Genomic DNA, 24,264 nt, shown 5'->3' with positions numbered 1-24,264 from the left:
TTTTTGTTTACGTATCCCTAAAAAAAATTCGGTATAGTGTATATATACGCATCCCTCCACTTATAAACACAAACAAACAGTTGGTCTGCTGGTTAAGGCTTTAGCTTATTCAAGTAAATGTCTCGAGTTCTATTCTTGCTTCTTACATATTCCTTGTTTATTTTTGTTTTATTTTCCCAGCTATTCTATCCCACATCGCTAATCACATGTAAACTCAATCATTTTTTTCTATTATATAAACTTGTTATGCTCATGCTTTATTTGATATCTACTTTGAGTCTCATATCGATTGAAGTATCAAAATATACTTCAACTTCATGTTTATATAACAAGACTTGAGGTTAGCTAAGGATTTGATTAAGATTTGGGTTTAAAACCGAAACCGAACTCAGGAAACCCAAGTACCCGGGAAAAAAATTAGGTTACCCTAAAAAAGTTGGAATACCCTTTTACTTTGATCCGGCTCCACCACTGGATGTTGGTGCACAGATGTGCTTCAAGATTTTCAAATGGCTCGATCTTCTGTTCCCGTTAATCGGTAACACTTCATTTTTATAAAATTTTGTCGTTTTTGAAATGGAAAAAGAAAGCGGTCGAGGTGTTTATGAGTTTATGGTTACATCTTTACGGGTTATTTGGTTTGATTCAAATTCAGTTTAGTAAGTCATGTTTTAAACTTTTTCTGTATATCCTTATTAGAAGTTTTTTACTTTTATATATTCATTTAGTTGTTAAAAAAACAAACAAAGAATCTATATATTGTGTTCGACTTCGTTCCAAATATGTCCTTTAATAACTTAATAGACTTTATGTATCAACCTATAAATAAAAAAGTAAACATAAATGATCAAATAACCTTTACCGTTTTGTTCTATATGTATATTTATGCGTTCGCTCTCTCTAAAATAGTAAAATAGATTTAATATATTTCACTTCAGTTGTATTCTTTTATAGATAGATTAATTAGAGTGTTAAACCTATTCGTTATGTAACAAAATAATTTGGATTACAAAACGTATAAGGGGCAAAATTACTAAATTTATAAGTCAAGGGGGCAAATAACGCAACCCCAAGATAATATCATAACAGACTTCTTTCAAATTTGGTATTGAGCAATGATGACATAGTGTATGAATTATAAAATTTAGGCACACGTGTATTTGCAATTTGCGGACGAGTGTGCTTGGGGTTCACACGTGGCAAATTATTTATAGATCGGAGCCTGATTCAAGACCAGCTACCTACTAATGTCCGATCCATTTCTTTAGAACTCTCGAACCATATAATATCAAAATAGTGATAGTTTACAACAAAATATTTAATTATAAACAACCTTTAACATGGCGTTTTTTAAAAGCTTTCATATTTGGTGTTAGCGTTCTTTAAAAGTTTTTATATTTGACTTTCATATTTGATTTCATATTTGGTGTTAAATTTATATAAAAATGAATAGAGTTTTGACTAAATAATAAAGTAATACTATATCATTAATTTAGAAAAACTTATCAATTGTAATATTATATATTTTTTTAATAACTTTGTAATTTGTAAGTATTTTATTACACATGTAAATCCATTTATTTTATAAAAGTCATGAGTTTGTATAATGCAATATATTATAAATCTGAAGACAAGCAAGCATGTAGCGTGGAAACCACGGTTGAGAAAAAAACATTATTCATAATATGAAATCATAATAACTAATCAAATATTTATAAAAAAATGTATTAGTTTACAAAGACCAAAGTTTTTTAGTAAATTTATAATATTATTTAACAATAAATGTATACGCTTATATTTTTATTTAACTTTAAAAAAAAGTTATAATTTTGGGTTAAATTATATTCATTTATATGAGTTATAAATCTCACAACTCAAAATTGTTAATGCAAAATTTTATATCTTTTTGGTACAAATCTAATACTACTAAAATTTAAATAATTTGGTACAAATCTATTTATAAATTATGATATTACCAAAATTTAGATATTTTGGGCATTTAAATCTCACAACTCTTAAAAACTGAATTATGAATTCTGATACTACCATAATTTAGATAATTTGATACAAATCTGATTTTAATTTAGTTTATCTTTAAGAAATCAAAATTGAATCAAGCATAAGAAAAAAAAAAAAAAAGCCTAAATTGTTTTAGTGGTTTTACTTGTTTATCAAAGCTATCTTTTTTCTTTATTCTTAGTATTTTCATCAATGTTGTTTATTTCTCAAAGTGTTTATAATTGTAATTGTCGTTCATTATGGAAACTATAATCATTTACATTGGTTTATTTATGGATCGGAGCCTGATTCAAGACCAGCTACCTACTAATATCCGATCCATTTGTTTAGAACTCTCGAACCATATAATATCAAAATAGTGATCGTTTACAACAAAATGATTTAATTATAAACAATCTTTAACATGGCGTTTTTTAAAAGCTTTCATATTTGGTGTTAGCGTTTTTTAAAAGCTTTTATATTTGACTTTCATATTTGGTATTAAACGGAAGTTTATATAAAAATAATGTTAAATTTGAAGGTGGATTGAACGATTTTTTGCCTTTAAAACACAAAAATAATGTTAAAACAGTTAAACACGGAGTTGCTTTTAGGCGTGTTCTCATAAATCTTAAGACTAAATTATTTGTCGTAATTAGCATGAATAGTTTTACTTACAATAAAATTATACGGTTTGTCGAAATTAACACACGGATAGTCTAGCTTTATCTTTCTTCTAGACGGTTTGATCCATTTGTTTAGGCATATAACAAAACTATACAAATATTTAGTTAAGAGCTAATATCTATCTTAGAAACTAAAGAAAACAAAACTATTCGTCAAACAATAGTTTTTTTCTTTTAGCTCTTGGTTACTTTTTTATTCTTATCGGTTTATCAGTCGTGAAAGACATAACAACAAGTAAGGTGCTTGTTGTTTTTTTTTAAAACACTTTCAAACAATTTTTTGCTGCGCGGCGCATCATTCGCACGACATTTTTCCTCTCGCAACAGTTTGTTTTTAGGAAGGCTTCAGACTCCAAAACCTCTGCGCGTGTACTGCATGATTTTAAAGTTATGTTTTAGTTTTTTACATAATTTCTTTCTATAGTTTTCATTTTTATTAATTACGATTTCGATCTCTTATTATATTTTAAAGTTACGTTTTAGTCTCTTATATAATTTTTTTTATAGTTTTCATTTTTATTACACTTTCATGTTTTATTTTTGTTCGCCTCATCAACACATAATTATTTGAATTGAAATTTTATTTTGATATTTTTGTGGTCCACTTGATATTATATAATCGCCACCATATTATTGATATAGTATATTCGTTTAATTGTTGATATTTATAAATCACTATTCTATATACGAATTGCAAATAAGTTACCCAAAAACATTAAACTTACTTTTTCGTCTATTACATAATTTTTTTTATAGTTTTCCTTTTTATTAATTTCAAGCTTTATTTTTGTCTTTTATCCTCCATACATAATTGTTTCGATCGAAACTTTATTTTCATACTTTTGTGGTCTACTTGATATGATCTCGCCGTGCTATATGTGAATTATTGACATTTGTAAATCGCATTGTATATACGAATTACAAATGAGTTACACCACTCATTAAATTTATATTTGGTTTCTTACACAAATTCGTTTTATAGTTTTTGTTCTTATTAACTACAAACACGTTTTCCGCCACAACATGCGGGGTGACTTAAATACAGTTTATATCAAATGTTAAATAACATGAATGTATAGTCAACATAAGCACATACCTCAATACATAAAACCTTTCAAAATAAATCTAGAACCCAACAATTTTCCAAAATGAGTCAAGTTTTACAAATTTTTTAATTTTGTGAATTCCACAAGGCTTTTAACCACCAAGGCTTACCACAATTGTACAATAAGTACGATTATGGTTCATTGGTTCTTAGCCACAAACTTACCAAAATCACCAAAAGGTTCCCGATCACGGTTGTTAGCCACCAAGGCTTACCATGACATTAATGGTTCATACCAATCATGGTTCTTAGCCACCAAGGCTAACCACGATCCACCACTACCATCTATGTTATATCTTTCACAAAATCCAAAAAGAATAACATACTTAGCAACCGAATGTCAGGAAAGGAACATGGTTACTCACCATGTGAGGTCATAAGAAGACACGTTCTCAAATATTAATTATCTTTACCAATATTCATCCCCGAAATTGTTAACAACATAGTATGTTTGAGCATCAAAATTCAATAATATAATCTTTCTTAGTAAACTTATTTAGCTTCATAACTATCCCTAATCACCTTTGCAACAATTCAACCCCTTACAAGGTCTAAGTTTCAAATGATAAGCTTATCACATTCAATTGTATCGATTAGAACTCTAATAGGCATCAATTTATCAAGATACAAACTTCCTTTCAAGTTTTTTTTTTATCAATTTATCCAAACTGGGGTTGCTGGATCAAAATCCCCCAACTCATCATACTATGAATCACATGTTTCATCTTGATGTTATAAGCCTAAAAACATCTTTTTAAAATTTAGTCCATCATCATTTCTAAGATTTCTACTCATATGAGATTATACAAAAACCTTAGGTTCAAATTTCCCCTTTCATTTCTTCCATTAAAGTAAACTTGAAGTTATGAGGAAGATGAATTACACTTAATTCAGGTAGATGATGATAATTTCTTGATTAATGCCTTTGAAATACTTGATTCACCTTCGATACGAGTTCAAGAACTTTGAGCGACATTCTCCCATTTTGTTTGGATGTTAGATGGGGTTTTGGTAGTGTTTGGGATGTTTATGGGACATTGTTGGCCAACTTAGCCTTTTAAACAAAAATTTTTTTCTTGTTTAAGTTAAGCGGGTCGTGTTTTGCATGCCTAGTACATCACAAGTTTTGTTTTGCTCCAGGCCTCCCAATTTACGCAATGTACTTTCATCAGCTCATACATCGTTTTTCCTCAATTTCAAACACTTATGATTATTTCATACAAAATCAGATTATATTTATTTTTTTTTCTATTTGTTCCTTGTCATCTTGGATACATTTTAAAATCAATAATCACTTGATTTGGTGCATTTAAGCCCAAATTAGCCTCAAACATATGATGTGATTATCAAAATTATGAAAAACTTGTAACATGTCATTTTCAAAATGGCATAACTTCTTCATTTTAACTCCAAATGACTTGATTCTTGTAACGTCCCAAAAATTACAAAGAGATTTTTCATTTGGAAACATATTAAACGATTAAAACCTTTAATTTCAAAAACATTGAGTGATGTTTATTTGTTTGAAACCATGGGGTTATTAGATTCAAATTACAAAAGTAGGGGCCTCAATATCTTTGATGTGTGTGTACAGTCCCACCGAGCTCTTCTCATGAACAACCTACAAAACATTTTCTCCACATCTGTAAGCATAAAGCTTAGTGAGTTCCCCAATATACCACATATTCTACCATACATACAATGCATCCACATAAAGTCCTTGGATCTAGCACCGACCTATCAATATACATATAACATACATATCAGTATAGAATGTGTGAATACTATGGTCCTCATACAGTCTTACAATTACTCCCTGTTGTATTCCTCCTATAGTCTTAATTGTTATGGTCATCTCATAGTCTTATGTATAGTTGCCATAGTCCTCCTATGGTCTTTCATGTAAGTTCCATGTTCTTCCCATGGTCTTTCAATCACTCATTCATGTAGTTTTCATGTAGTCTTAATTAATATGGTCCTCCCATAGTCTTACGTAAGGTTGACATGGTCCTGATGGGTTTTAGCCATATGAACATTCCTATGTGCACATACAAACCCTAATGCTTGGATCTAGGTTTCTCTAATTGAACATGCACTGAATCCAAGACTTCTAATGACAATTCTAGTATAATAACATAAGAAATCAGATTTAGATGATTACCTTGAATCACTTGCTTGAATCTTCTTGTCCTTGGAGCTTTAGAGTCACAAGCGTCACTCCTCTAATGGCTTACAAACACCAACTAGCAAGAGGATGATTATAGAGAGAGGAGAGAGGAGGAAGAAATCGGCCAGGGTTTCTTTAGAGACAAGAGTGCCGATTTCCCTTAACCCCTAGGGTCTATTTATACTAGTGAGGCTCCTAGGGTTTCACCCTTAAACCCTAATTGGATAAATTAAGCCCTAAGCAATCCAATCCCTTTGTGATAAGCCCTTGGACAAATTCTAGGCTCTTCCAAACCCTAAATTCATCCACCCCTTATCCCTAAAGAGATTATAGTCCAAAGTACAACTATCATACAATTGACAGTTTATGCCCTTCTATTTAATTAATCTCTTTAAGTCACCAAATTAATTCCTAATTAATTTATGACTTATATTAATCAAATAACAATATTATTATTCCTTATATTATTCTCATAATATATTAATAATAATTCTTCTCTCATTATAAATCATTCTGTTAAGTTGCTACGGTGAAGGCAACCCAAAAGGACCATGCTCAATCGGGTCAAATATTTTCCTAATATAGTTGCAGCCTTAGACGCTATTCCAACAGTCTCACACTTGGATAAGTCTAGTAACTATATACAAGTATAATCTGATTAGCAATCGTAGCTCTCAAAGATGTTGTCAAACTCTGATCTTATCAATCCTGTCCTTCAGATAAGGGGTCGTACAGTCTTCTGTTTAGATATCATGCTGACAATTCTATGGAACCAATTTGTCCAGCAATTGGTTTCTCGATATCAAATTTATTCAACATAGAACTTAATCGAACACATCAATTCAGTTCTGTAACAGCCCGGATTCCCTGGTATTATTCATTTATATATATATATATATATATATATATATATATATATATATATATATATATATATATATATATATATATTTGATGATTTGTGAGGAGACTCGGCGAGTTGGAGCCAAACTCGCCGAGTATGATCGCGACTATGGGCACGGGTTCGCGTCTGGACTAGGTGAGTCCAAGAGTGGACTCGGCGAGTCCACGCTGTTTAATGAAACCCTAATTCCCCGGGTTTGGATCCTATTTAAGGGCACTTATAGCCTCCCATTGCGGCTACCAGTCCCTTGAGAGAACCCTAAGAGAGCTAATTCGTTTTGTGAGAGAGGAAGTCACTTTTAGGCCTTTGTATTCATTGTTTAGCAAGAAGAAGGTGGCAAGAGCAAGGAGAAGACGAGATTCAAGCAGGTCCAGAGACTAGAGGATTCATTTTGAGGTAATGGTTCAAACCTCCTTCAGTTTTAGGGATGATCTTTAGAGTTAGGGCTTTCTAACCCTTTTGGAGAGTGATTATGTGAAGCAAATGGTCCCTCTTCGAGTTTGTGCTTTGGATCTGGACTCAAAGAGGTCCAGAGACCTTAACCCTTGGAGCTTTTTGGGTTATTATGGAGCTTTTGGACCTAGGTTGCCATTTTTGGGACCAAATCACCTTTTGATGCCTTGTAGGGGTTATACAAGCATCAAGTCTCGAACTTTACGTGACATTCATGCTTGGGAAGGCCAGATCTTTGGATTGAGAAAGTAGATCTGACCTCAGAAGGTCAATAGAGTTTGTGCATGGCATGAACTCGCCGAGTCGTTCTTGAGACTCGGCGAGTAGGGTTGGGGTTTCACGTGAGTTGTTCAGCGAGTCGACTCGTCGGGTTGGGGGATGACTCAGTGAGTCAGGGAGAGTCAAGGAGAGTCAAAGGGTGGACTGAGTCAAGCTGGAACTCGTCGAGTTGTTCTTGAGACTCGGCGAGTTGAGTCGTGGTGGCCCTGCAACTCATGCCAGGTGGAACTCGTCGAGTTAGGAAAATACTCGACGTGTCGAGAGAGGATTCCAGGGAATCAGTGGATGCGTATAGACTCGCCGAGTCACTATAGTGCACTCGCCGAGTCTAGTCAAAGTTGACCGTTGACCATTGACTAGTGTTGACCTGTGTTGACTTGATAGGGTTAGTCAACCTTAGTTGTGAAGTGTTATTTAGAGATATATTGTGTTATAGGAGGACTATAGATCGGGGGATCGAGCACGAGTGATTTCAGGGATTTGCGAGTTACTGAGATACGCGAGGTGAGTCTTCTCACTATACTTTACCTTGAGTAGGTAACCAGAGTTATGTGATAGAATATTTGTATGCTATGTATGTTATGTGTTGCACTGCATTATTTCTATGTGATCTATGCTATGCATGTTATCAGAGTTAGAACCTGAGGGTTCACAGAGCTTGGGTGCACGGACCCACAGAGTTATAGCCTCGAGTGGCTAATATGTGTTATGTATGGTATTTTGGGAAACTCACTAAGCTTTGTGCTTACAGTGTTTGGTGTTATTTGTTTCAGGTACTAGTCATGACCATGGGAAGGCGCCGGCTTGATCAGTACACACATAGGATTTTCATGTTATGTGATCTTGGGATTCTTTATATGTCATGGATTGGAGTTTCAAACATTGATGTTTTTATGAAAATTAAATGAATATGTTTTTATATTATGCGAAAAATTATTTTGAAATTTACGGTGTTACAAGTTGGTATCAGAGCCTTAGTTTGAGGGATTCGAGTACACCTTCGGGCGTATTTGAACTCAAACTGAGGATTTGAGAAATATTTTCAAAAGAAAAGGGGTAAAAGATTTTTTTGAAAAACACAGAGCAGAGTCGTGTGTACGATCAGCCAGCGCCCGAACGGTTATTTCCCAGAATACCCTCATGATAAGTAGTTATCAGAGATGTTATGTTATGTTATATGATGAGTACGATATGCATGCTAGAGTAGACTAGGTATTCTTATTAGGACTAGGGTGGCCTAATATATGATGCCTTAGTCTAGGGGTATTGCTGCTAGGGATGCTAAAGAGTGGCTTGGATAGTAGTGAGGTGCTTATGAGGGATTTGCTAGTGAGTAGCACATGATAGAGAGAGTAGAGTACTTGGGATTCGGGGCTCAAGGAGGAGGACTTGGGATTAATGTCGATGCGGTATTGACGGTAGTATTGGGCCCGTACTACTGAAGATACCGGGTTGGTGTGCGGACCAAGTAAGAATCCTTAGGGCACCAAGGAATAAGTTGGTGGAGTTATCGAGTGCGATTATACTCGAGAAGGTCTCTAATATATCGTATGTTGTTTTTCAGAGGGAGATCATGGTGAGAACACGTCAAGCGCCAGAGAGCAGCGAGACCAGTGATGAGGAGATCCGCCAGATCATCCATGAGGAGGTGGCTGCGGCCATCAGGGCAGAGATACCGGAGATGTTTGGGTTTATTAAGACCACGTTGATTGAGACTTTTGACGAGCGTTACGCTGCTCTTTCTGAGGCTGCTGTTGCAGCGGCCACCGCAGCTATTGCTGCCGCGAGGCCGCAAGGTGGTGATTCGTTGTTGTTCAGGGAGTTCAGCAACACGAAGCCGCCAGAGTTTGATGGTACGCAGGACCCGGTGGCGGCTATGAGATGGATTTCAGAAATAGAGGGGTGTTTCTTCACTTGCTCATCTCCTAAGCATTTGAGAGTACAGTTCGCGCTGAACCAGCTTCGCTTGGGAGCGAAGGACTGGTGGAAGTTTGTGACGGCGCACTTTACACCTGCTGAGCTTGCGGAAGTGACCTGGGAGAGGTTCACTGCCATGTTCCGAGATGAGTATGTTCCCCAGGTGGAGAGGGAGCGTTTGGCCTAGGAGTTTCTGAACCTCAAGCAGGGTACTGAGTCTGTTACGGTAATTACCAGGATGTTCCACGAGAGGGCGATGTTCTGCCCTGAGCACGTGTCTACTGAGCAGGCACGTATGAGCCGATATTTGAGTATCTTGAGACGAGACATTCGGGAGTTCATGGCGAACTCCTCGTACCGGACATTTTCCGAGCTTCAGGCAAATGCCCGGAAGATGGAGATTGAGCTAGAGACTCAGGCTAGGGAGGAGGCAGAGTCTCAGGGGAGGGATCGGCGACTGGCACAGTCTCAGCCAGCAGCCAAGTGAGCCAAGCCTGCTGATCCCAAATCAGGGAGCTAGAAGGGCCGCACTTGTGGGAAGTGCGGCAAGGGTCATGATGGAGTCTGTAGAGCGGGATCTTGCTACAAGTGTGGCAAGGAGGGGCATATGGCCAAGGACTGCCCCAAGGGGTTTGCGGTGTGTTTCCACTGCAACCACACCGAACACCGGAAGGCAGAGTGTCCGCAATTGCGAGAATCATGTCAGGGAGCACCTCAAGGATCTGCCCCTGCCGCCATCAGAGCTACCGAGAGTCGGCCAGTGAAGGTCGAGGCGCCGAGAGCACGAGGGAGAGCCTTTCAGTTGACCGCGGAGGAGGTTTGCGCAACGCCCGATGTCGTGGCTGATATGTATTCTTTCGTGTACTTATTTTGATGTTGAGATATCATGCTTATATTATGTTATGCGTAGGTACTTTTCTTGTGAATTTTGTACCTTCCTTGGTGTTATTTGACTCGGGTGCGAGTCGGTCTTTTGTGTCTTTAGCTTTTAGTCAGCATATCAGTCCTAGTCGTGAGGCGTTGAGTCGGCCTCTGAGAGTTTCCATAGCTGACGAGAGGGTGATATATGCCACGGAGGTAATCCGCGGGTGAGTATTTGAGATCTTCGGGGTCGAGTTCCCGATTGATCTGGTTCCTATCGCGATGGGTGATGTCTGTGTCATTGTGGGCATGGACTGGTTGAGCAGACTCGGTGCGATTATCGACTGCGAATGATAGCTGGTGACCATACGAGACCCTAGTGGTGGAGTTCTTACGGTGTACGGATAGGGTACCCGTTCTGGGTCAGCGTTTTGTTCGGCCGCTAGGGCGAGGCAATGTCTACATTAGGGTTGTAAGGGCTTTGTGGCATATGTGATGGATTCGAGGGTTGATTCAGAGAGGCCGAGGTCAGTTGAGGAGGTTCCGATAGTGCGTGAGTTTCCGGATGTATTCCCAGAGGAGTTGCCGGGTGTGCCTCCTTTGAGGCAAGTGGAGTTCAGTATTGATTTGGTTCCAGGAGTCGCGCCTATCGCCAAGGTGCCTTATCGCCTTGCACCTCCAGAGATGCAAGAGTTATCCTTGCAACTTCAGGAGCTGTTGGGAAAGGGGTTTATTCGGCCGAGCAGCTCGCCATGGGGAGCGCCTATCCCTTTTTTCAAGAAGAAGGATGGTTCACACCGGATGTGCATTGATTACCGGGAGTTGAACAAGCTGATGGTTAAGAACCTTTACCCGTTGCCAAGGATCGATGATTTGTTCGATTAGTTACAGGGAGCATCTTGGTTCTCCAAGATTGATTTGGGGTCTGAATATCATCAGGTGAGGGTTCGAGATGAGGATGTCTAGAAGACAGCATTCAGGACGCGTTATGGGCATTACGAGTTTGTGGTGATGCCTTTCGGGCTCACCAATGCCCCCGCAGTGTTCATGGATCTCATGAACCGAGTGTGCAGGCTGATTTTGGATCGGTCGGTGATTGTATTCATCGACGATATTTTGGTATATTGAGATCTAGAGAGCAGCATGAGGAGCATTTGAGGGAGATCCTCGGAGTTCTGAGATCGGAGAGGCTTTATGCCAAATTCTCCAAGTGTGATTTCTGGTTGCGAGAGGTCCAGTTCCTAGGACATCTCGTTAACCAGAAAGGGATATTGGTCGAGCCGGCCAAAGTCGAGGCAGTGATGAGTTGGGAAGTGCCGAGGTCGCCTTCTGAGATCAGGAGTTTCTTAGGATTGGCGGGTTATTATCGGAGATTTATCAGGGACTTCTCCAAGATCGCGGTGCCACTCACCAGGTTGACCTGGAAGGGTATCGCTTTTTCATGGGGCCCCGAGCAGCAGGCCTCCTTTGAGACGCTTCGCCAAAGGTTATGCGAAGCCCCGGTGTTAGCCCTCCCAGAAGGGATGGAGGACTTTGTGGTATATTGTGATGCATCGATTTTGGGGTTGGGGGCGGTGCTGATGCAGAGAGGGCATGTGATAGCATATGCATCGAGGCAGCTAAAGCCTCATGAGACGAGATATCCCACCCATGATCTAGAGTTGGGGGCAGTGGTGTTCGCCCTCAAGATTTGGCGTCACTACCTATATGGGGTTCGGTGTACGATATACACGGACAATAAGAGTTTGAAGTATTTGATGGATCAGCCCAACCTAAACATGCGACATAGGAGGTGGTTGGATGTGGTCAAGGATTATGATTGTGAGATCCTGTACCACCCAGACAAGGCTAATGTTGTAGCTGATGCACTGAGCCGCAGGGCGGAGAGCACCTCGCTGCGGGATGTATGTTTGAGATTGACCGTGATAGCTCCAGCGTTGGACGCCATTCGTGGGGCACAGGCCGAGGCTGTGCAGCCTGAGATGCAGAAGAAAGAGCGAGTTGTTGGATTGATTTCAGAGTTCGTTACCGATGGTCGGGGGCTTATGACATTCCAGGGGCGTATCTAGGTGCCGTTTGTGGGAGGAACGCGTACCACTTTGATGGAAGAGGCTCATCGGTCGAAATTCTCGATTCATCCTGGGGCCACTAAGATGTATTTGGACCTGAGGAAAGAGTATTGGTGGCCCTGTACGAAGAGGGATGTTGCGTGGTTTGTTGAGAGGTGCTTAACCTGCCGTAGGGTTAAGGCCGAGCACCAGAGACCGCATGGTAAGTTGCAGCCGTTGGAGGTTCCCGAATGGAAGTGGGAACAAATCACCATGGATTTTATCACCAAATTACCAAGGACTGCCAGGGAAGTCGATGCAATTTGGGTGATTTTGGACAGGTTGACGAAGAGTGCTCACTTTTTTGCTATCAGCGAGAGTTCTTCAGCAGAGAAATTGGCAGAGGTGTATGTGAGGGAAGCGGTGTCACGGCATGGAGTGCCGATCTCGATTGTTTCAGACCGTGATGTGCGTTTCACTTCCAGATTCTGGAAGAAGTTTCACGAGGAGTTGGGTACTAGACTGCATTTTAGTACCGCATATCACCCCCAGACAGACGGACAGAGTGAGCGGACGATTCAGACGCTCGAGGACATGCTCCGGGCATGTGTGTTGGATTTCGGGGGAAGTTGGGATACGTACTTGCCCTTGGCAGAGTTTTCCTACAACAACAGCCATCATTCGAGCATTAGTATGCCGCCCTTTGAGCTGTTGTATGGGAGGAGGTGTCGGACCCCCATTTGCTAGGGAGAGGTCGGACAGCGTGTGATGGGCAGTACAGAGATCGTGCTTCAGACGAAAGAGCAGATCCAGCAGGTCAGACAGAGGTTGTTGACCGCTCAGAGTCGTCAGAAGAGTTATGCAGACAGACGCCGGTCCGAGCTTGAGTTTCAGGTCGGCGACCTTGTGCTCCTGAAGGTCTCTCCTTGGAAAAGAGTGATTCGATTCAGGAAGAGGGGCAAGTTGGGGCCCCGATATATTGGTCCATTCCGGGTGGTCGCGTGGGTAGGCAGGGTAGCCTATCGTTTGGATTTGCTAGCAGAGTTGGGGCAGATTCACGACACTTTCCACGTGTCGCAATTGCGGAAGTGTATAGCCGATGAGTCGACAGTGGTTCCATTAGAGGATATTCAGGTGGATGCGAGCCTAAATTATGCGGAGAGACCAGTGGCAATCAGAGATCGGAAGATCAAGGTTCTGAGGAACAAGGAGGTACCCTTGGTTTTGGTCCAGTGGCAGCATCGGAAGGGGTCCGAGATGACTTGGGAGCCGGAGCGTGAGATGCGTGAGTAGCATCCGGAGTTATTTACAGAGCGAGACTTCGAGGGTGAAGTCTAGTTCTAGTGGGGGAGAATTGTAACAGCCCAGATTCCCAGGTATTATTCATTTATATATATATTTTTGATGATTTGTGAGGAGACTCGGCGAGTTGGAGCCAAACTCGCCGAGTATGATCGCGCCTATGGGCACGGGTTCGCGTCTGGACTCGAAAAGTCAAAGAGTGGACTCGGCGAGTCCACGCTGTTTAATGAAACCCTAATTTCCCGGGTTTGGAGCCTATTTAAGGGCACTTATAGCCTCCCATTGCGGCTACCAGTCCCTTGAGAGAACCCTAAGAGAGCTAATTCGTTTTGTGAGAGAGGAAGTCACTTTTGGGCCTTTGTATTCATTGTTTAGCAAGAAGAAGGTGGCAAGAGCAAGGAGAAGACGAGATTCAAGCAGATCTAGAGACTAGAGGCTTCATTTTCAGGTAATGGTTCGAACCTCCTTCAGTTTTAGGGATGATCTTTAGAGTTAGGGCTTTCTAACCCTTTTGGAGAGTGATTATGTGAAGCAAATGGTCCCTCTTCGAGTTTGTGCTTTGGATATGGACTCAAAGAGGACCACAGACCTTAACCCTTGGCGCTTTTTGGGTTATTATGGAGCTTTTGGACCTAGGTTGCCATTTTTGGGACCAAATCACCTTTTGATGCCTTGTGGGGGTTATACAAGCATCAAGTCTCGAACTTTACGTGACATTCATGCTTGGGAAGGCCAGATCTATGGATTGGGAAAGTAGATCTGACCTCAGAAGGTCAATAGAGTTTGTGCATGGCACGAACTCGCCGAGTCGTTCTTGAGACTCGGCGAGTAGGGTTGGGGTTTCACGTGAGTTGTTCAGCGAGTAGACTCGCCGGGTTGGGGGATGACTCAGTGAGTCAGGGAGAGTCAGGGAGAGTCAAAGGGTGGACTGAGTCAAGCTGGAACTCGCCGAGTTGTTCTTGAGACTCGACGAGTTGAGTCGTGGTGGCCCCGCAACTCATTCCAGGTGGAACTCGTCGAGTTAGGAAAATACTCGACGTGTCGAGAGAGGATTCCAGGGAATCAGTGGATGCGTATAGACTCGCCGAGTCGCTATAGTGCACTCGCCGAGTCCGGTTAAAGTTGACCGTTGACCATTGACCAGTGTTGACCTGTGTTGACTTGATAGGGTTAGTCAACCTTAGTTGTGAAGTGTTATTTAGAGATATATTGTGTTATAGGAGGACTATAGATCGGGGGATCGAGCACGAGTGATTTCAGGGATTTGTGAGTTACTGAGATACGCGAGGTGAGTCTTCTCACTATACTTTACCTTGAGTAGGTAACCAGAGTTATGCGATAGAGTACTTGTATGCTATTTATGTTATGTGTTGCACTGCATTATTTCTATGTGATCTATGTTATGCATGTTATCAGAGTTAGAATCTGAGGGTTCACAGAGCTTGGGTGCATGGACCCACAGAGTTATAGCCTCGAGTGGCTAATATGTGTTATGTATGGTATTTTGGGAAACTCACTAAGCTTTGTGCTTACAGTGTTTAGTGTTATTTGTTTCAAGTACTAGTGATGACCGTGGGAAGGCGCCGACTTGATCAGTACACACACGGGATTTTCATGTTATGTGATCTTGGGATTCTTTATATGTCATGGATTGGAGTTTCAAACATTGATGTTTTTATGAAAATTAAATGAATATGTTTTTATATTATGCGAAAAATTATTTTGAAATTTACGGTGTTACAAGTTCTGACCGGGCCCGGCACATAAGTCAAATCAAATCATCGAGCGGCCGAGATATCGCTTTTACCTTCTTAGGATAAAAGTAACAGATAAACTTCGACTTATATGCATATACTTATTCATTAATCAACCATACACAACAATACGTTTTATAACATCAAGTTACTGATGCGGTTTTGCATTATCAATGTATAACCAATTAACAAATAACAAACCATATATCTAGGTTTTAAGACCATATGTATCGTCTTGCGATCACCCTTTTTATCATATTCCATAGGGTGATTCCAGCAAGCGCGGGTTTGTTCCAATGCTCAAAACTAGTTCATAAGCACTCATGAACGTTGCAGCAAACTTTTGCTATGTCTAATACCATTTAGACAATCTACACACCAATTCATGACAATCTTCATTCATACCTACTTCCAACATATGAACGATTGTGGACAATTTGAATAATTCGATTATTCTTAATAAACTCAATTATTTTGGAAGTCAAAACATGCAAAGTGAAACAATAGTTAAACAATTAACATAAGATAGTAACATTACTCATAAATAATACTCCTTTATTTAATCATCAAATGTCAATTACATTTATCTATTAAACGTTTCTAATACTATCTAATCTATACTAATATCATCCTTCAGCCCAATACTCCTAGCATGCTGCAAGTGCTTAACCCTGCTCAGTCCCTTCGTAAGCGGATCTGCTGGGTTATCTTCCGATGATATCCTCTTAACCACGAGTTGTCCTTCTTCTACTCGATGTCTAATAAAGTGATATTTTTTGTCGATATGTCTAGATCTACCATGATCCCTCGGTTCCTTGGTCAAGGCAACCGCTCCTTCATTATCACAGAAAATTTCCATGGGCTCCTTTAAGGCAGGTACAACTCCAAGATCACCGATGAAGTTCTTCAACCATATTGCCTCTTTCGACGCTTCGCTCGCTGCAATGTACTATGATTCGCACGTTGAATCAGCTACGGTTTCTTGCTTGGAACTTTTCCAAGTCACTGTTCCTCCATTCAAGGTAAAGACCCAGCCCGACTGCGAACGGTAGTTGTCCCTGTCGGTCTGAAAGCTGGCGTCACTATACCCTCGCACCTTCAAGTCATCACTCCTTCCGAGGACTAAAAACCATTCATTTGTCCTCCGAAGGTACTTAAGGATATTCTTGACCGCAATCCAATGTGCTTTGCCATGGTTCCCTTGATATCTACTAACCATGCTCAAAGAAAAGGCTACATCAAGGCGAGTACAAGTCATAACATACATGATTGAGCCAACACTACAAGAAAAAGACCCTTTCACGACGCGCAAACCACGACACTCATTGATTTATGTTACGTAAAAGAGAGTGACATTAAAAAAATGTCGTCTTTTCAAAAAAATTTAACGATTTAGGTCGTGCATTATTGCGTGCCCTTAAATTAGTGTCTCATGTAAAAAAAATTAAAAACACGGAGGGCACTTTATCTAAAATGTGTGTCCTATGTGAGTGTCGCTTTATGATTTTTACTCAAAATGCGCATTTCTAAAAATTTTCAATACCCCGCTTCAAATCCCCCCATTCTCTTCTTCTCTTCTCTCTGCGAACCCTAACAACTCATATAATCGTTATATAATTTTTTTCTTAAAAACTCGCATTCCATTCTCTCGCATTTTCACTTCCCTCTCTCGCATTTTCCTCCTGGTGTTGCTCTATTTCCTCATCCTCAAGCTCTATCCACTCATCCATTCTTTTCCGATGAATTTATTTGCCACATCAGCACCTCCCGCCGCTACACCATCATCGGCTCCAGATAACCCTACCGCCAACATAGATTGTTGTATGAAGAAATAACCTTAGTTTTCATCGATCCATACAAGTAGAAAATAGCTCAAAAATGGTAGTAGTACGAAGAGTCAATCTGGGTTCATAGGGTTTATTGGTATCAACTTAGGGTTTGGGTTCATGTCCGCTTCTAAGGAGCCCCAAAACCTGGCACTTAGGCAGTAATATCGTCTTTGTTTCTGGGATACCGACTGTAATTTTGCTTGTCGTCACCTCCCTTGTGAAGCCAACGGCCATGTTTTTCCAACGATCTCCTAACCACCGCCTTTCTTCCTTGTTTATTCTCACGCCGATATTTAAACACCCGTCTCTGTTCTTCTTCACGCCTCCACCATGGCTACCGAGTTCTGAAATTTTGAAACTACTCTTCTCAATCATTGGTACAAAAAAACAACGACCTTTCTCTGGAACATCTGACGTGATTGAATGAATATGCTTCAGGTAATGTTTTCTGATCTTATGTTCATGAGTTCTTGATTTCTCCTTCCCAAGACTCAAATAGCTCAATCAAAACTGCCTCTTACATCGTCTTCTGCCTGTACAGTATAGGTGAAAGAAAGGGTGTCGATTTAGAATGATGGGCGAAAATAGATTCACAATGACTCCAAGGCTAACCCACATTATTACTGAGGTAGCTCAAAAGGGAGAGAGATGGGTTGCTTTCCCCCCAATTTGTAGGGAATTTAGCCTTAAAATATTGGTAAGTTTGTCAAGTAGGTCGAATTTGATTTTCAACTGAGTCCTTTGTTGATTTCGATAAGCCTCCTGCCATTGATTTATACTATTTAGGGTTCATATTTCAATAAACTTTGTACACTTGAAGCAAAAACATTTTTTGGAATAGATGAAAATGACAGTGTGAGTGTTGCTTATAGGTAGGTGAATGTGAATGTTATTGAAAGACTTCCCCAACCAGATGCTCTTAACATGGAGATTATTCCATATCTAAAGGTAATTTCGTTATCTTCTCAGGGGTTATACAGTACAAAACTACAAATTTTATAGGATGAATAGCAGTATAAGCTGATTAGTTTGGTTATTAAAGCTTCCTACTTTCATAAAATGATTGATTGTTCAATTCTTATAATACTTTGTTCTGCATTCAAAGCCTTTGAAAATCAGTTGTTGCTGGATACGAAATTACCAATCATCATTTCTGTTATTTTTGTCAGACCTTTTTATAGGTTCTACCACCTGTTAGATGAAATGCCTCAAAAGAATACTTGGCCATTCCCCAAGTCACAACATAGTAGTGTGTAGTTTGTTATTCTTTAATCCACTCTATGCCATCTATCATCTAATTTGAAAGATCCAATGATTTTAAATGCACCACACTGCCAACTAAAGAAGAATATTGTATTCAGGAAGTGACAAGTGTTGATTCTAAACTCAATAAATAACTAAATTTTGTTTATTTTTTATTATGATGATAAAAATGAAAGAGTAGTTAAGCGTCTGTTGAAAAGTTTATCTTGATTTGAATTTTTTTGATCTTGTAGGTGAATCTGGTGGTAGGGTAATATGATGTAGGGGATAACATGAAATTTGGGTTTGCAGTGAAAATGCTATGATGGAGTATACTGGAATACATGAATCAAATGGGATTCCATTACTGCTATCTCCTTTTACATACCAAAAACTAGTATATCTAACTGTGTTGTTCTTTAAAATTCCACAATTTTAGCTGCTGCAGGAATTAATGTGCAAACACAAAGTAGAGGTATTACTGTTGATGATAGCACAAGGAGTGAAAATCCAGCTTCTCAAGGTACATCATATGCGTAAGATGTTTAATTGGTGTTTTTTTTCTAAATGATTTGTGTAAAGTTTGATATTTGTACATCCAGGCCAACTAGATGGAAGTGTGTCTAAATATGAGACCAGAACGGTATGTTTTCAATTTTTTTATCGACTTTATAATTACAAGAATGCCACTAATCTAGTATTGACTATGGAGCAGGATACAGAAGGTGCTGAAACACCATTTCCATTACCAGTAGCAGTGCAACAAAGTCTGCAAGTGAGGTTCAAAATGATGCTTCTACTTCATCATCGACTCCAGCCAATGATAACTCAACAAATGCTCCAACCGTTCCTATTTGACTTGGGATAGGAGGTTTACAACCCAAGGTGTGTGCACTTGTTCCATATTTTTTTTAAATGACCAATTTACCCTTGTTTGACTTGTTCTATGAATGTGATTTGATATTAGAGACGAAGTCGGCAGACAAAACCAGAAGTGATTACTACTAGTAATGCCCCTGTGCCTCCTGTTAATGCGTCGCCTACTTCTAGTCCAGCTGGCCAGATGGATCCTACTGCAATCATGAGTCAGTGGTGGCAAATCCTGCACTTGATGGTCTCTTGTCTGGAGTTTCAAGCCAAACCGGGATTGGTGATTACATCATCTTTGAACAAAAAATAAGAACATCTCCTCATGCCTGGGGAGCAATCATCGCAAAATCATAACAAAAAAGTAAGATATGTGAATACAAATAAAGTAATCAAATAGCAATATACTTACCTTACTGAATCAATAAAGATGGCCTAGGAAATTCTTGAATTGATTTAGTTCATGTACAACATATTTAGTAACACAATATTGTGATTAACTAAATATGAAAGTTGTATTCAAGATTTAAAAAAAACCCTGCTAAATGATAGACCCATTTGAAGAGAAACTAAATATTAAAAAGCATTTGGATAATTATCCCCTTTATACAAATTCTCCACCAAATCAAATACTTTATTTTTATAACAAATATTGCTTTAGGTCTCTTTATGTGATATCATAGCTTCAAAGTTGTCAAGTCCCAACTCTCACCACCTTGAACGCTAAGGTGGACTGCACTAAGTCTCTGTTGAATTTACCAACTTTCCCTTTGAAATATCCATGCTTTTGGACCATCATTAAATGTGTAGCCAATTTCATTATCTGAAATGGAATCATGAATTGATATTTTCATTAATTCCTAGAAATAGAACTAATAATATAATTACAGGGCCTGGAATAACCTTAGGATTTTCTTTAAGTTCAATTTTTCTGCAATATTCATTGAAGATAAACAAAAGCAGGTCTCACGTTTCGTTCTTTATGTCTTCTACCTTTTTTGAATCAATCATCTCTTTTCGTTGCCCAACTCCTCCGTGAGTTTGTTCACATTTAAATGCAGAGCCCTGTAAACAAAAAATAAAAAACAAATCATAAATAATAAACTCTCATTTTTACTCTATTGGAACGCAAATTGACACTCTTAAGTCCTATCACATGCAAATGCTTGACTAAACAGCTTGTACCTACAAATGCCAAATGATTATACATTAAAATAAATGCTCAACATTTTTACTCTACCGGATGTATTGAGGAACATGTTGGGTCAACTAACTCAGAACCCTACAATGATGAACACGGTAAATCAAATTGCTCAACAGATTGATGGGAATCAAGATCTGAGCAACATGTTTTTTGGTATGGGTGGTGGTGGTGGCGGTGGTGGTTTTGATCTGTCGGGTATGAAACAACAGATGATACCGATTGTTGCCCAAACTTTTGGTGGTGGGGGATCTGGTTTAAACATGCCTCAACAACCACCGCTTCAACCTAGAAGCATAAATGATAGTTTGAGTGCTCCTCAAGTTTGTTTGAAAAGTTTCGTAAAAATGACAAATGACGTATTTGAAACTGAAACTGAAATTGATGTGTTTTGTTTGTAGTTGAACCTGCGGGATTTGGCTGAGAAGATCGAACACTAGGAGTCGCCATATGTAGTGTTCTCATCTGTGGTTGAAGTTGCTGCTCGTGTGAACAACAATAACAATGGAGATGAGCTTTCTGAATTGCTTATCCAAGAGGGTCTTGTTGATGTTAGTATGTCTCTTAAATTTTTTTTTTTTTGAATTTGTTGGATTGGATTTTGGAGCTTAATGCTTAAGTTTGGGTGGTGCAAGATTTTGGAGCTTAATGCTTAAGTTTGTCAGACATCAATACCACATGGTCTCCAATATTTCAATATTACACTTGGCTCTTTCAATAACCATGGCAGTGTGGTGTCCTCAAATCGTTGTGGTTTTGCATTTCTTGCTGAGGAAGAGAGCTTTAAGTTTGGTGGTGCTCGTGATATGTCTAATGCTACAGAGTTTTATAGAAAGACAAGGTCCAATGTCCACAGGGTTCTGGATTGGGAAATTAGAGACAACCCAAATTTCATAGAGCCTACGGTATGCAAGGGAAGTAGCTTCCGTAAGAATGCCAGTATTAGTGGGTATCACTGCAGCTACAAGGAAGGTTATCAGGGCAATCCTTATCTTGATCCCTGCTGCGAAGGTCGGTTTCAATTTTAAAACAGAATCAATTCCAGTAAATAGAGCATGAATAACATTATAATATGTTTTTCATCATGTTTATATATTTACTTATTTTTACTTTTCTTCATCATTCTATAATAAGTTTGCAAATGCTAGAAAAATATCAAACTTTGTCTTAAATTTTTTCATTAAAGATCTTCATAATATAATACTAACTGATCAGAGCATCTTCAATTACAAATTCTAATAGATACCAATAATGTAAATTCCATGGTCGATCAAGGTATACAATCATATTTAAGATATTTTGCTTTTGATTTTTGAATTAGCTCTTCAATGATTATAATTTTTGTTTTTTTGTAGTCCTATATTGGAAATTTCATATCTGTTTGCAGAAATTATTCAACATGGACTTCGTTGCATCACGTTTTGCAAAACACGCAAACTATATGAACTCGTATTGAGCTATACGTATGTGTCCTTTTCGATTTACGTACTTAATATGAGAAATTACCGAATTAACCTTTGCCTGTTATCAGGCGCGAAATTCTTCAGAAAACCGCACCCAATCTTGTAAATTCCGTGTTTGCTTATCGAGCTGGCTACACTGCTCATGTTAGTATATAATTATATAAATATTCGTTTTTTTTTAAGTTGAAACTTTATGTATTTATTGATCTTCCGTTTACGTAAATGATAAAATAGGATAGGAGAAGACTTGAAAGCGACCTTTTTAGTGGGAAAATTTGTGGTGTTGCTGCTATAAATGCTCTTGAATTAGGGATCGATGTTGGACACAATGACGTCACTCTTCATCTAGGGTTTCCTGGAATTATAGCTAGGTATGTTAATTTTATACTCTTTTGAATTTTTTTTATTTATTCTCATTATTATAATAAAAAATTTTCAATTTATATGCATAGTCATAGTTTGACTTAATTAGTTGCTTATTTTGTTTATTAGATGCTTGTTTTCTAGCTTATTATAGTCACTGATTGGTTTCTTGTTATGCTTAAATCTTAACAGCTATCATGCCGACCTTCAACAATAGTTTTGGACTGGCACCTTCTTGTAGAAGATATCGTGTACGTGTTCTAAAATTACGATACGCAATACGAGTCGTAAATGCGCGTCGTAAGGTTACGACACGCAAATGTGTGTCGTATTCTTTTATGACAGGGCCTTCCTTGATATGCATTGCGTGTCGTAAATGTGCGTCGTAAATCGCGTGTCGTAATTGCGCGTCGTCTATAGACGACGTGCAAAAGCGTGTCGTCTCTCGTTATGACAGGGTCTTTCTTGACACGCATTTGCGCGTCGTCTGAGCGTTTTACGACACACATTGTGCGTCGTAAAAGGCTGTTTTTCTAGTAGTGTAACTGCGGAAGCGTATGGGACTCGGCTCATTTATGCTATCTCAGCTTCGGTACTCGGACTTTGAGTCTTACTCAACTTGGCATTACTTTGTATTGGTAATTCTCCCTTCTTCGAGTTTTCCATACTAAAACATTTTAGTACTTTATCTAAGTAAGTGTTCTGACTAAGTCCTATTAGTCTCTTACTTCGTTCTCTTACTATCCTTATTCCCAGAATATAGGAAGCCTCTCCGAGGTCCTTCATAGCGAAGCACTTCCCGAGCCAAGACTTAACCTCCTGCAGAGTCGGGACATCGTTTCCTATGAGTAGTATGTCGTCGACATACAAAACGAGGAAGCTTACTATACTCCCACTGGCTTTGACATATACACATGATTCATCTTCGCTTCGTATAAATCCAAACTCTTTGACTTTCTCATCGAAGAAAAGATTCCATCTGCGAGATGCTTGCTTAACTCCATAAATGGACTTCTCAAGCTTACACACTCTATTCGGATGCTTTGGATCAACAAAACCCTCTGACTGAGCCATGTAAACATCCTCAGCCAACTTCCCATTAAGGAAAGCGGTCTTGACATCCATTTGCCAAATCTCATAATCATGAAATGCGGCAATCGCTAGCATCACTATAATAGATTTTATCTTCGCAACTGGTGAGAAGGTCTCATCATAGTCAACTCCGGGAGTTTGAGTAAAGCCCTTCGCAACCAATCGCACCTTATATGTGTGTACGTTTCCATCCACGTCGGTCTTCTTCTTGAAGATCCATTTGCACCCAACGGTCTTACGTCCGGGCACATTATCAACCAAATTCCAAACTTGGTTGTCATACATGGACTGGATCTCGCTGTCCATTGCCTCTTTCCATTTTGCAGACTCCGGGCCTGCCATGGCTTCCTTATAGCTATTAGGTTTATCTAAATTTATTAGTGTACTATCACTAATATACGTGTTCCCTTCGGTAGTAATATGAAAACCATATAATTGGGGTTGAAATCTTAATCTTTCGGAACGTCTAAGAGGTACTGACACGTCAATCGGTTCAACCGGAGTTTCCTCCTCGGGTTGAGTGCCAGCGGTAGAGGTTCCTTCATCAATCGACTCTTGAATCTCTTCAAGCTCGATTTGCCTCCCACTGTCTCCTTGGCTTATGAGTTCTCGCTCTCGGAAAACTCCTCTCCTCGCAACAAAGACAACATTTTCCTTCGGTCTATAGAAGAGATATCCAAAGGATTTCTGTGGGTAGCCAATGAAAATACATCGCTCACTACGAGGTTTGAGC

Source organism: Lactuca sativa, chromosome 1, assembly GCF_002870075.4.
Source record: "Lactuca sativa cultivar Salinas chromosome 1, Lsat_Salinas_v11, whole genome shotgun sequence".
In the NCBI taxonomy this organism is placed as follows: Eukaryota; Viridiplantae; Streptophyta; class Magnoliopsida; order Asterales; family Asteraceae; genus Lactuca; species Lactuca sativa.
This window is presented reverse-complemented; position numbering follows the sequence as displayed.